At 42.5% G+C, this 14106-nt stretch overlaps 1 long non-coding RNA gene across 3 annotated transcripts; it reads left to right on the top strand.

The window, feature by feature from the left end:
• The first annotated feature begins 3035 nt into the window (after positions 1-3035).
• On the top strand, positions 3036-11573 carry LOC120402301. 3 transcript variants are annotated; one of them, XR_005597122.1, is made up of 4 exons: positions 3071-3159; positions 3558-3658; positions 10100-10288; positions 11193-11573. It is a non-coding gene; the product is annotated as an uncharacterized LOC120402301 (long non-coding RNA). The 3 variants fall into 3 exon arrangements; XR_005597121.1 differs by having other exon boundaries at positions 3093-3159; positions 3570-3658; XR_005597123.1 differs by lacking the exon at positions 3558-3658 and having other exon boundaries at positions 3036-3159.
• The last annotated feature ends 2533 nt before the right edge of the window (positions 11574-14106 follow it).

Raw genomic sequence — 14106 nt, 5'->3', positions numbered from 1 at the left:
GATATGATTCTGAATATGCACAAGAAGCAGACCTGTTGAACAATAAAGTGCCATTTTTTACATAGACATTTTTCAGAAGAGAGCTGCAATTTAATACATTAAGCAGCAAAGAATCCTGTGGCACCTTATAGACTAACAGACGTTTTGCAGCATGAGCTTTCGTGGGTGAATACCCACTTCTTCGGATGCAAGCAGTGGAAATTTCCTCTAGCTTGCTTCTTGCTTGCTTATATATACACACCTGCCCCTGGAAATTTCCACTGCTTGCATCCGAAGAAGTGGGTATTCACCCACGAAAGCTCATGCTGCAAAACGTCTGTTAGTCTATAAGGTGCCACAGGATTCTTTGCTGCTTCTACAGAACCAGACTAACACGGCTACCCCTCTGATACTTAATACATTAAATAGCCTAACCAGTAACTGAGCTGAAGATAGCATTACTTCACAAGTTGGATGGTAACTGGGGAAGTTTTGCAGGTTTCTAAACCAGTGCCATCTCTTGTTTCTGCTTCCTGCCAACAAGACCAAGGTGGGGCTTATCATCAGCTTGCTGACCAGGGAGGCATTGATCTGGGCATCCGCAGCCCTTGAAAGTCCAACCCCCTCTTCAAATGGTTCAAAGAATTTGTTCAAGCCATGTCAGTGATCTTTGGCAACCCGAACAGGAATTGCATATCAGAGGCCATGCTTCAGACCCTAAGACACGGACGCTGGCTGGCCACTGACTTCCAGCACCTAGTAGCAGACACAGAATGGAATAAGGCTGCTCAGCACCATCATTTTCGGCATGGTCTTAATGACAACATTAAGGGTGAGCTGGCTTGGATGGAACCTCTGGCCAGCATGGACTCTTTTATCAATCTGTGCATTAAAACTGACAGCTGTCTAGCTGAACACTGCCAAGAAAGGAGGATGACACTCCATGCCACTCTGGTTTTGACAGCCCTAACCTGTCAGTCTCCTGCACCCACCCCACGGCCCAAAACTATGCAAGTTGATATGGCCCAGACTCACCACCTCAAAAGGGAGACAGCTCAATGCTGGGTGTGGGGGTCTCTGTATTGTCTGGGCATTGCCCAACCCACATCTCAGTCGGAAAATGCCACACCCCAACACTGATAGATGGGTCTGGGCTGGATTGTTTTTCCTCCCCTCGTTTTTGCACAAGAGCCTGCACCTGACCATAGGGGCTCCTTAGGTGTCCAACCAGCAGCCAACAACCCTCCAGCTTCTACTTTGTGGCACCCTGCCATGCAAGAGGTCTGTAAAGAAGTGCTAGTCAACTCTGGCACCATTAGTAATTTTATACACTTGAAGTTTGCTCAGGCACAGTGCAAGGCCATCTCTGATCTCATGGAATCAGTTGACAGGTCCCTCCTCTAATCAGGAAGTCACAACTCTTGGACCATCATGAAATCTTACAGTTGGCTTGGTTCACTTTCTACATTTCCTGGTCATCCTTGGTCACAGTCTGTTTTTGCTCACCATTTTGCCAGCCATTTTGTCTCTCTAAATCCAGTTCTGTGCCAGAGGCCATCCATAGTTTTAATCTGAGGAAAGCCAAGACCCTCAGGGATCTTTGAACAGAGCAGATCAGGTCAGCAAAACCTCCATCACACTCACAGCTCTCCCAGTAGCCCCGGATGTACTGGCAAAATACAGGGATCTGGCAGATGTGTTAGATAAAAAGAAGGCCAATATACTGCTGCCACATCACTGCTACTTTTGCTCTATTGATCTCTAACCAGGAGCAGAGGTTCCTGAGCTGCAGGCACTTTGTGAATACCTCCCAGAGAATCTGGAAATGGGGTTCATCCTGCCATCCATGTCCGCATCCCAGTTTTCTTTGTGGCCAAAAAAATTGGCTCCCTGCACACCTGCACAGACTATTGAGCCTTGGAAAAAGGTAACCATCGAGATTCTATACCTCTACTGCTCATCAATGAGCTGTTTGAGAGACACCACTCTGCTAAGAGATTTACTAAGCTGGACCTCTGTGGTGCTTATAACCTGGTCCATATTTCAGAAGGGAATGAGTGGCAGACTGCCTTCTGCACTTGATACAGGCTCTTCAGATACTTGGTAATGTCTTTTGGATTGTGCAATGCCCAACGCTTCATCAGTGATAGTTTTAGAGACATACTGGATCAGTTCCTCATGATCTATCTTGATGATATTCTCTTCTTCTCCGAGAACCAAGTCCTCCATGAACAACATGTGTGCTGCATCTTGGAAAGGCTCCACAAAAAACCATCTTTATGCTAACTTAGAGAATAGTGAATTCAACCAGAGCACAAATGAGTTCCTTGGGTACATTTTGCCTTAAGGGCTGACAATGGATCCATGTAAGGTATCTGCCACCTCTGAGTGTGTGGCTTCAAGGAACAAGTGAGGGGCACAATGGTTCATTGGTTTTGTTGACTTCTAATGGCATTTAATCAAGGGGTTTCCCCACCTGGTAGCCCCTATGATGGCACTTCTCTAGAATGGAGTCCAATTTGAGCCTCTGAAGAGCAGACAATCTGCCTTTGACCAGGAAAGAAATCTTTCACCATGGCTCCCATCTTCATCCATCCAGACCCCACCAAGCCATTCACTGTGGCTAATGCATCTAATTTCGCCTGTTGCAATTAATAGGTCCACATAATTAGCTCAATTCATGTGCCTTTTATTCCCCAAAGTTAGCCCCAGCAGAGAGGAACAATAGCATTTTGGATAAAGAGCTACTGGCAATCAAGACAGCCTTTGAAAACTCTGTGTCCAGGCTCCTATATCCTGTTTAACCTCCAGAGTGATTCACAAACTGGAGAAGACAGGGGGTCAGCAGCCTACGTCATGTGTGGGGTCCAATCTGATAGGTGTTCTCAGAGGCTACCTACTGGATCAGGCCCCTCAGGGAAATTAACACAAAACAGCTGGGGGAGAAGAAGAACTTCCTAATAACTGTAGCCCAGTGGTGTCAGTTCTCCAGGCAACCTAATGAGCACAGCTGGCCTATAGTAGGCTGCCTGATTGGCTATGCTGTCTGTCTGGTGGGAAGAGCCAGCAGACTAGCTCTTAAGCCCAGCACCAACAGGTTGATTGGTGCTCAAAGCATTTTCTCACAGCTACGATAGCTCCTGCTTGTTCTAGTCCTACTCCTACCCTGCCTTGCTCCAGGTAACTCAATTCTGACCCTCAGCTCTGGCTTCTGACTTGGGTGTGGCCCTCATTCCTGACTTTGGTTCTGGCCTCTGACTCAGTCTGTGACCTTGGGCATCTATTCCTGGCTACCAACTAGTGCTCTAACTCCTAGGTGTAGCTTGTGGCTGGAGCAGGAGTCACAGCCACCCACTTTCTCACAAATGGTTAGATCACTCCTCTGGAAAATGGGAGACACCCCCGTCCCAGTTCAAGTCCCATTCTGCCTGATGAGGAGAAGGGATTTGAACAGAGGTGTGTCATCTCTCAGGTGAATTCCTTAACCACCAGGATAGGAAATATTCTGATGTGAGTTTCCTTGAATCTTGCCTATTCAGGTTGTTCCACTTTAATGAAATAACTGAATAACTCTTTAGCCTTGTTGTTAGGGCCCTCGCCTCAGTGGTGGCAGATCCTTATTAAAATCCCTTCTGAACAAGCAGATGGTGGAATTGAACTAGGAGGCTCCCACATCCAGGTGAGTACCCTAATCACCGGGCTAATGGTTATAAGGAGGGGGCCTCCTTCACCTCCTACCCCCTGGCAGCTATTTTGTGTGAACATGACAGAGGGGCTCAGTCTGATAAGCAACCTCTGAGCAACCCTAGCAGACCAAGTCCCTCATGCAACTTAGGTGCCAAACACCTCCCTTCCCCCAGTTTGTGAATCACAAGCAGAGATCAGCACCTCCAGGTAGCCAGGGCTTAGGTGCCTGTCTCTGTGAGCGGGGTTGGGCTTAGGACACGTCCTCCCATTGGCTAGTTTAAGTGGGGAGCTGCCTAGCATGCAGGCATTTAGATTGTATTCTAAGGCACCTCACTCAGGGTTTTTGGATCACAGTGGCTTTCCTGTGACTTATTTATTTTTTTCTAGGTGCCAAACTCCTTTTTGTGAATTTGGGCTTTAGATATTGTTAGCAAATTAGCCTTTCACAGATTATAGAATATCAGGGTTGGAAGGGACCTTAGGAGGTCATCTAGTCCAACCCCCTGCTCAAAGCAGGACCAAGCCCCAACTAAATCATCCCAGCCAGAGCTTTGTCAAGCCTGACCTTAAAAACCTCTAAGTATGGAGATTCCACCATCTCCCTAGGTAACCCATTCCAGTGCTTCACCATCCTTCTAGTGAAATAGTTTTTCCTAATATCCAACCTAAACCTCCCCCACTGCAACTTGAGACCATTACTCTTTGTTCTGTCATCTGCTACCACTGAGAACAGTCTAGATCCATCCTCTTTGGAACCCCTTTCAGGTAGTTGAAAGCAGCTATCAAATCCCCCCTCATTCTTCTCTTCTGCAGACTAAACAATCCCAGTTCCCTCAGCATCTCTTCATAAGTCATGTGCTCCAGCCCCCTAATCATTTTTGTTGCCCTCTGCTGCACTCTTTCCAATTTTTCCACATCCCTCTTGTAGTGTGGGTCCCAAAACTGGACACAGTACTCCAGATGAGGCCTCACCAATGTCGAATAGAGGGGAATGATCACATCCTTCGATCTGCTGGCAATGCCCCTTCTTATACAGCCCAAAATGCCATTAGCCTTCTTGGCAACAAGGGCACACTGTTGACTTATATCTAGCTTCTTGTCCACTGTAACCCCTAGGTTCTTCTCTGCAGAACTGCTGCCTAGACAGATGTCTCCTGTTCTCTAAAATGAGAATTTATAACTTACAACTGGGTATCTAGGTTTTAGGGATCTCTCATCACCATGGTATCTGGGCTCCTGGGTGGTTGGTAGAACTAAAGCCTAAGTCTTTGTTCCCACTCTTACACCTTCAGTGAGTTTGAAGCCAGCTAGAGAAGGGTAAGTAGTTGGAGGGAGTGGATGCAGATGGAGTTCATTAACCTACCAAGTCTAACTGCCATGTGTAAAAAGAGAGACAAAAGTGGTGAATTTGGGATGGATGAGAATAGACTCAACTCACAAAAAAGACTCTGCTAATTTTGTGGGGCCTGAAAAGCGGGGGGGTGGCCTTCCTTTGGACCTTTCCAAGCCTATGGAAAATACGGGGCTTTTATCTGGATTTTGTTTATACTCCTGAACAGGAGAGGAATTAGAACTTCGGCTTTCGTCTGGGGGAGTTCATTCCTCACATCACTGAGAAGGGAGAGCCAGCTTTGTGGCACACCTCATGATTCTGAATTCTTTATCATTCATTCAAAGTGTTGAGAGACTTGCTTAGCCAGTTCTTCAGCTTGTGCTCATTGGTGTGAGATACTAGTTAATTACTGTTAAATTAGTAGGTGATGAATAGGTTAGATAAGAAATTTAATAAGTACTACTACTCCACCTAAACCAGTATTCCAGGCATTTCTTCTAAAGATATTATTATAGTCAAGCCTAATAAACATCATCTTTAAATGGTAAAAATGAAGATTTATTTAGTCAATGAGAACTTGGTCAGTGCAACTACTAACTGACAAATGAGTTCCCACCAGACAAATAGGTAGACACTTGTGCTCAGCCAGGGTGAAAGTAGCACATTAACTACTCATTAAGTTAAATGGTTTAAGGTTTGAATGTTCTTTCCTAAAGCACATTAAGGTTCCTTTTCAGCAAGGTATTTAAACATGTGTAGAAGTCCACTGAAATCAGTGAGGCTACTTATGAGTCTAAAATTATGTATGAGATTAAATAATTGCATAGTTAAGTCTTAAGAGACCTAGAAGTGATAGTGAACTATAAATTAGTTATAAGTTTCTATTGTAATATGGTGACAAAAATTACCAATGTAAGTTTGGACTCCCTGGGTGATATCCTGGCCCCACTAAAGTCAATAGGAGTTTTGAAGTTACATCATGTAATCAAGAGGTGTAGCTTCTCTCTATAGCTCTAGTGCAACTGTGCTTGAGTTATTATGTTCAGTTCTGGGTACCTCGTGACCAGAAAACATGGCTGAATTGGAAGGTATTCAAAGACGCATAACAAAAATTGTTAGTAGGATAGAGGGATTAATGTATGAGAAGGTTGAACTCAGTTATATAACTTGGATTAGCAAGGAGCAAAGGAGCACATGAAAATGGTCTATCAGGACTTGAAAAGTATAAACACAAAAAGATAGGAATGTATGTAAATATAATAAAAGCATAAGACACTTGAAAGCTACATCAAGTTAAAGTAAGACCTTAGAGCTGTCTCCTGCTGACAATGAACCCCACCATCCTGTCAGCCTTGTTGGAATATCCTCACATTTCTCTTATGCTGCTGCATCTGCTCCTGAGGTCCCTGTAGTAGTAATTGAATCAAAAGACACATACTATATTCAAAGCCATTATTTACAGTCATTAACTAATTGACCTTTGAGCACCCTTGTGAGATGAGTAGGTATTGTCATTATTATTACTCTGACTTTATTGATAGTAAAATAGAGACACCGATTCAATAGTTTGCCAAAGCCACTCAGAAGCTCCTGGTTTCCTGCCCCATGCTCAGTCCATTGGACTGTGCTGGTAAATATTCCTTTGCCCCTGTAGCTCTGCCAGTAGTATTTTGGCAGCAGCCAAAACTGCTATATGTTGATGATGTCCAAAATTGCTGGTAAGATTGGGAAGGGATGTGGGACTTGATTAAAATACAGGAGTACTACGGATTATTCTTTCACTAATCCAACTTCTCCTTCCACTATTCCAAACACACTTTGTGGATTTTTTGACAATCATAGGTTATCTAGCCAAAATGATGGAGAGTCCTACTTCTGCCTGTAGAAATCTGTTAAGAATGTCTGTGACCTGGTTTGCACTGAGAAGTTTACTGGTATCGCAATGTCAGTTAGGATTTTGTGTGTGTGTGTGATATATATAATTTTAAAAAAAAACACACATCCCAAATCAACATAGCTATGCCAGCAAAAGCCCTAAGGTAGATGCAGTTATAGTATAGTATAGTCCCAACCACAAAAAATCAAAAATCATGAGTCAGATCCCGCAGAAGCATGAGATTTACTTTACTGATTTATTGTCTTGGTTTTCTTTGCACTCCTTCTGCAAGAAATGTAAAACACTCTGGGATGTGTCCTTTGGCCAGATTGTGGCTAATGTGGGCTGATTCTTAAAATGTCATTTATACAGAGATAATATTTATCTGTACAGCATTTTATAACATTTGAGACACAACAGAAAATATGTGCACCAAGCTGAACCAGCTGAATTTTAATCTGAAAACAAATGGGCTGCAGCATGAATGCCACCACTCACTACTGAGGGGAAAAAAGTGTGTATGAGATTTTCACCGAATACCTTTGTACTCTACGGAAAGCTACCTGAGCTACAAAAGAGGTGACCAGGAGTTCAGATCTGCTCTCTTCTGACTGCTGTTTAAGTCCCCATGCAATTCACTACCAGCAAGTTAAAGAAGTATGGATTGGATTAATGGACTATAAGGTGGATAGAAAGCTGGCTAGATTGTTGGGCTCAATGGATAGTGATCAATGGCTCCATGTCTAGTTGGCAGCCAGTATCAAGTGGAGTGCTCCAGGGGTCGGTCCTGGGGCCAGTTTTGTTCAACATCTTTATTAATGATCTGGATGATGGGGATGAATTGCCCCCTCAGCAAGTTCTCAGATGACACTAAGCTGGGGGGAGAGGTAGATATGCTGGAGGGTAGGGATAGGGTCCAAATTGGAGGTTTGGGCCGAAAGAAATCTGATGAGGTTCAACAAGGACAAGTGCAGAGGCCTGCACTTAGGAAGGAAGAATCCCATGCACCGCTACAGGCTGGGGACCAACTGGCTAAGCGGCAGTTCTGCAGAAAAGGACCTGGGGATTACAGTTGATGAGAAGCTGGATATGAGTCGACAGTGTGCCCTTGTTGCCAAGAAAGCCTACAGCATATTGGGCTGTATTAGTAGGAGCATTGCCAGTAGATCGAGGGAAGTGATTATTCCCCTCTATTCGGCACTGGTGAGGCCACACCTGGAAATCTGTGTCCAGTTTTGGTCCCCCCACTACGGAAGAGATGTGGATAAATTGGAGAGAGTCCAGCAGAGGGCAGTGAAAATGATTAGGTGGCTGGAGCACATGACTTACGAGGAGATGCTGAAGGAACTGGGGTTATTTAGTCTGCAGAAGAGAAAAGTGAGGGGGAATTTGATAGCAGCCTTCAACTACCTGAAGGGGGGGTTCCAAAGAGGATGGAGCTAGGATGTTCTCAGTAGTAGCAGATGACAAAACAAGAAGCAATGGTCTCAAGTTGCAGTGGGGGAGGTCTAGGTTGGATATTAAGAAACACTATTTCACTAGTTTCAGAGTAGCAGCCATTTTAGTCTGTATCTGCAAAAAGAACAGGAGTACTTGTGGCACCTTAGAGACTAACAAATTATTTGAGCATAAGCTTTCGTGGGCTACAGCTCACTTCATTGGATGCATGTAGTGGAAAATACAGTAGGAAGATATATATACACACAGGGTTAGGGTTATATATATTTCACTGGGAGGGTGATGAAGCACTGGAATGGGTTACCTAGGGAGATGGTGGTATCTCCATACTTAGAGGTTTTTAAGGCGTGGCTTGACAAAGCCCTGGCTGGGATGATTTAGTTGGGGATTGGTCCTGCTTTGAGCAAGGGATTGGACTAGTTGACCTCCTGAGGTCCCTTCCAACCCTAATATTCTGTGATTCTACCTTTATTAATGACTAAGCCTGTGGATTCCAGCTTAAAGAGTTAAGGAAAAGCTATACTCAAAACTTTAGCAGTGTTCAGGCAGAATAACTTCCCAAACGCATGGAATGTGTGACAGTCAGATGTGCTGATCTGTTGATATAATTGATATAAAAGCACATGAGGTTACCACTACGGTTTTGCATTAGAGTGCAGGTTTGGTGGAGTTTTGGGTGCATTTTCTTTTTTGATATCTGAAGAGGGAAGGAAAAACACTCCAACCCTCCATAAAGTATCATCAACAGCATTGGAGGCAATGTGGGGGTGGAAAGGAATACACAAGTCTTTGCCCTTCTTATTTCCATTCTTTAAAAGTTTTGGGTGACTGGAGTGTATCCTGCCATAATCTTAACTGTCACTCAAGATAATATTTGTTAGCTAATATTGAAATAACTGAACCTACTTACATTTTTCTACTACTTTAACAACCTCCTTCTACTGCAGAATTTGTTTTCCTTCCCTTCACTTTGTACTCCAGAGATTATTCACACTGTATCTGATGCAGTGGATTGCTCTTATAAAGATAAATCTGGGTCTGCTGTGAGATCTTCATAGCCAGCCACTACAGGCACATGAAACTATGAGCCTCCTAAGTCAGACATATGCAGAAAAGTAAAATATCCATTTTTGCAAGGACAGAGTGAATTCTGTGAGGCATTTTAATGCTAAGGCAGGCCAGTCAGCTTCTTATTAGCTGTAGCTGGCATACTACAAGCTGCAACATCCCTTACCTGCAGTCAAGTGGCTCTCGCTTGAAAAAGATGAGTATCTTGTCTGATCACGTTGGACCAAAAGCCTCCATTTACCAAAAGAGAGAGGCATAAACAACATCAGCAATCGAAAGTGCTTTAGAAAGTACAATCTGGGTCACTTAAATACTCATGCAGTGAAATCCAGAGTTTTAATGGTACATATAAGTCAATTTCTACCTACAAGTGGCCCAAGTATGCCCACAAGCTCCCTCCTGAAAAATATGGCTAAGCACCCCTGTGTGGTCAGCATTACTCTACAGTAAAACCAAAACTAAAGCAGAAAGTAGTAATGAAGAGGTTAATTATGAAATGGTATATTAACCTAAATGATAAAGAGCAGGGGGTTAAAATTAATATTGGTACTTGTAGTATAAGAGAAAAGTTACTACAACTGATTAGTAGGAATAATAAAGCCCTCTTACACTCAAAATCCAAAGGGGTTATTTCAGAAATAATCAGATCATCCATCCACTATCAGTGAAAGATTTTTGTACCATTTCTCCCACATTAGATCAGTGAAAAAAGGTGACAAGGATTTGTGAGTTAGACCCTCAGCTGCTCCAACACAGTTGTGCTTCTGTGTTGAGTACTGGAAGCTGAATCAGCTGCCATGCAAGTGTCCCTTGCCAAGAAATGAAGATTTTCGAGCTGCTTTAAGATTAGTGCTATGGAGCAGAAGGATCACTTCCAATGGCTCAGGGTAAGAGTGTACCCTGAGTGGGAAAACACTAGTAAAGGCCAGGAAATTCATCGAATTTCTATTTGTGGAGTTTCCATGTGCTTATCCCATTGGGGAGGGTGGGCAGCATTTGCTCTCCATGAAGCAGAGAAGTGGCTTTGCTCTCCAAATTTGCAGATGTCCCAAAGTCCAGAAGGAAATGAAGAGGCTCTTCAGACATCTACCAAAGTCTGGGGCTTTTACACTTAGGTCCAGTGCCATCAGACCGATCATTGGGTTTCTCCTTGCCACTGGCCCAAGTATGCCCACAAGCTCCCTCCTGAAAAATATGGCTAAGCACCCCTGTGTGGTCAGCATTACTCTACACTGAAAAATCCCTTGTTCTGATGGGGAACTGATGCCACTGGGATGATGCCACTGATGCCAGCCTCCTGGCTCCTCTACTCCTCCACACCCAGCAATAGTTCCTCCCAATGCATGGACCCCCATCCTCACAGCATACATGTGCTATGGAATCAGGGCTTCTGTGGGATAAGGGAAAGTGGGGAGGCAGCTGAAATGCTACTGCTCCCACCCTTCTACATTCCAGGATACAGCCCTCCTCTTCTCCCTTGGGATTTGTTGCCTTTCACTCTAGTGGTGAGGAGCAGAATAGGGCCCGTGGGAAGGACTCTGAGTCACATTTTTATTAGGCACGTAGTGGGATTTTTCAAATGCACCTAGGTGTCTAACTCCCTGGACATCATGGTCTAGTACTGGTATCTTGCTGCAGCTAGCAGATGCGGTGAAAGACTCCAAAACTATTTCAAAAACAACTGAAGCACTGAGAATGAGTCTCATATAGTTTTAATTAAAGGGGAAATGCACAAACTGTTGCATTTGCAAGAACTGAATAGCTCACCTGTACTATTTTAAATCTACACAGCAACTATTTCTGATTCAGAGATGGCTGAAGAAGAAGAAGAAGGCTGGTGGTCTGGCACTGAGGAGTAAAGCCCAGTCCATCAGCTAAAGGTATTCAGAAATCACAATGACTTCTCAGAGAAAAGATCTGAAAATGGTAAGTTTCAACTAAGAACTCCAATCAGTAAAGGAGCTTGAAGATGAAAAGGGAAAACAGGGAAGTGACTGGAGCCAAATTTGCTTGCAGGCCCCCTGGAAAGGGCCAGTCTGCTTTGCTAGTCATCAGAAGAAATTCCTCAGGACATCCAGATTCCAGGCAATGAGCAGTAAGGGCAGGCATTTGTCTTTTGGAAAACCTGTGTAACCATTCTGGGGATTTCAAATGAATAAATAGTGTTGGTTATATATACTTCTCCTCAGGCCCTGTCCTCCAGCCTTCTTGTAGCTTCAGTTTATAGCCTTGCTCGAATGAGCCCTGAATTAACTCCTTCACTGCCTACTTTAGCGCAGAGTTTGTTATAAAGCTGTTGGTGCTATAGAGTCTATGGGTTCTTGTATCACACTAATCGCTGTAGTAGCTGAGCAACTTCCAGTTGTGCATTAAGCAACATGACTACACATCTGTCATGTGGTGGTTGTTCCCTCCATGTTCAGGACTGTTACAAAGAGGACTGTGATCAATTGTTCTCCTTGTCCACTAGAGGTAGGACAAGAAGTTATGGGCTAAACTGCTGCAAGGGAGACTTAAGTTAGATATCAGGAACAAATTTCTAACTATAAGAGTAGTTCAGCTCTGGAATAGGAATAGGGAGATTGTGTAATCCCTATCATTGGAGGCTTTTAAGTATAGGTTAGACAAACAGCTGTCAGGGATGGTCTGGGTTTATTTGGCCCTACACTGCTATGATTCTATGACCCTCCCACCAGGGGAAGAAGTGTGTGCAGTGGAGTGTTTTATTGTTTTGGTAGGGTTTTAAGTTGTTTTAAAATATACATGTTTTTATTGGAAAAGGCAAGGTCAGAGAAATGCATGTTATACCTTCGGAATGGAAGATGGTGAGGTTTTGTGAGTCTTAGTTCCACAGTCTCAGGCCAACCCCAAAAAAGGTTCCATTTCCTGTACAGATGGTATTGCAGAGACTTCTGTGTAATTTCCCCTCTATTTCTCCCCCCACCCCTGCCAAAAAAAAGTAACAAAAACCCTAAAAGACTGTCCTCAGACAAACAAATACGAAGTCTGTAGGCCAAACCATTTAGATATTATATGCTAAAAAAAAGTTTGTTTTTTTGTTTTTGCTTTTTTTAGTCAGCAGACATTTTTAAATAAATGCCATACATTTAAAACTTCTTTTCTGATTTTCCCACACCCCCCAAAAAAATGTTCCAGAAAGATTGTACCCTTGAATGGATGTGGCATGTGAGATTTTCAGTGGGTTCAGTTTCTTTTGGGGGAAGTTGCCATTTAGAAAATCAGTTTAAAACCTAGCTTCAGCTTTAACTATGGAGTAGCTACGCTGCCCTATAATGCTCAGATCATTTTTCTTATTGCATGTTTAGAAGCAAACAGTAAAGAATTTCAATACCTGTAGTTAGTTTTACTTTGTTTTGCTAATGGCATGCCCTCTTGCTCTGTCCAACTGTACAAATTTTAATTGTTTCATTTCAAGTTTATTCATTTTTCTGGTGAAGGGAACAGTAACCCCTACCGTGTGGTGTGTGTGTGTATGTATGTATGTATGTATGTATGTATCTGGCAGATACATATCCCAGAAGGGTAAACATTAAGTGTGGCCTTATAAATGAGACTCTACAAACCCACTGATGTAGTGCAGAAAAGTATAAAAAAATTAAAGTTCAAATAACCATTGTATATCAAGAGTATTGTTCAGTGTAATGGAAAAACATACTTCTAAATATTTAGTAGTGAGGATAAAACCATTATATCTCTGCTCAGAACTGCATCTTTATATACCTGCTGTTTCATACTACAGTGCTGAGAACATAATTATAAAACACACAAGCTGAAGTCCAGCAACATATTCAAAGCAGTGTAAGTCTAAATATTTCCAGTGCATACTTCTCCTTTTCTTGCCAAATGAGGTTTTAGTAAAATTCCAATTCAGGTAAGGTCAAAATGATCTTTCTCCACAAATTACATGACAATTTTAAGAAGGAGAGAGTTAGAACCTAAGCTCTTTTCCTGACTTATGTCTACAATAATAAAATAGCAGTGAGGATCTCTTAGGGGAATACTGATCATCATAAACAATAAGCAGGTTCTCACTAGCTCAGTAAAACAATCATAGTTTGGACCACAGAAAGTCAAACCTTAGGATTACATGAAGACCCAAGAAAAACAACTGACTAGCTGGTCTAAACCTGATCATGAACCTCGGATAATTGTGGTATTATAATAAATATGCTTCTAGTTTGCCTCATCAACTTTCAGTCCACAGGAATCTTAGCCGAGCATTCTATCTGTGGTTCAAAAATATTAGTCTTTGCTTCACTTTGTCAAGTTTCTATGAAAAAATCTTAACATAATTGCTATAACTTGACTTAACTATGTAGCAAGTGGCTAGTGAAACATTTTGCATTTTGAATATCTTGATATTCAATTCATAAATGAGTCTTTATAAATATATATCTCATTAAATACCCAGCACTTTTAAGTTACAGTGAGTAAATTGTTCCCCATTCTGTTTACTTATTGTCTACCCCCCTTTTTTTTTTTACATTTTCATTTTTAAAGGTCTTTTAAGACAAGTGGTTCCTAAATATTTCTAAAGCTACCTCTATTTTGTCCACTGTAGGTGGAGGGAAAGGGAGATGAGATGTACATCTCATTCACCACAGTGTCAAACTTTTCTTTATCTAAAATATAGATTTTTATCTAGTATAGAAGAGTAAGAAAAAAGATGTATGTATTTTTGGAG

Source organism: Mauremys reevesii, linkage group 3 (genome assembly GCF_016161935.1).
Source record: "Mauremys reevesii isolate NIE-2019 linkage group 3, ASM1616193v1, whole genome shotgun sequence".
Lineage (NCBI taxonomy): Eukaryota > Metazoa > Chordata > Testudines > Geoemydidae > Mauremys > Mauremys reevesii.
This window is presented reverse-complemented; position numbering and strand designations above follow the sequence as displayed.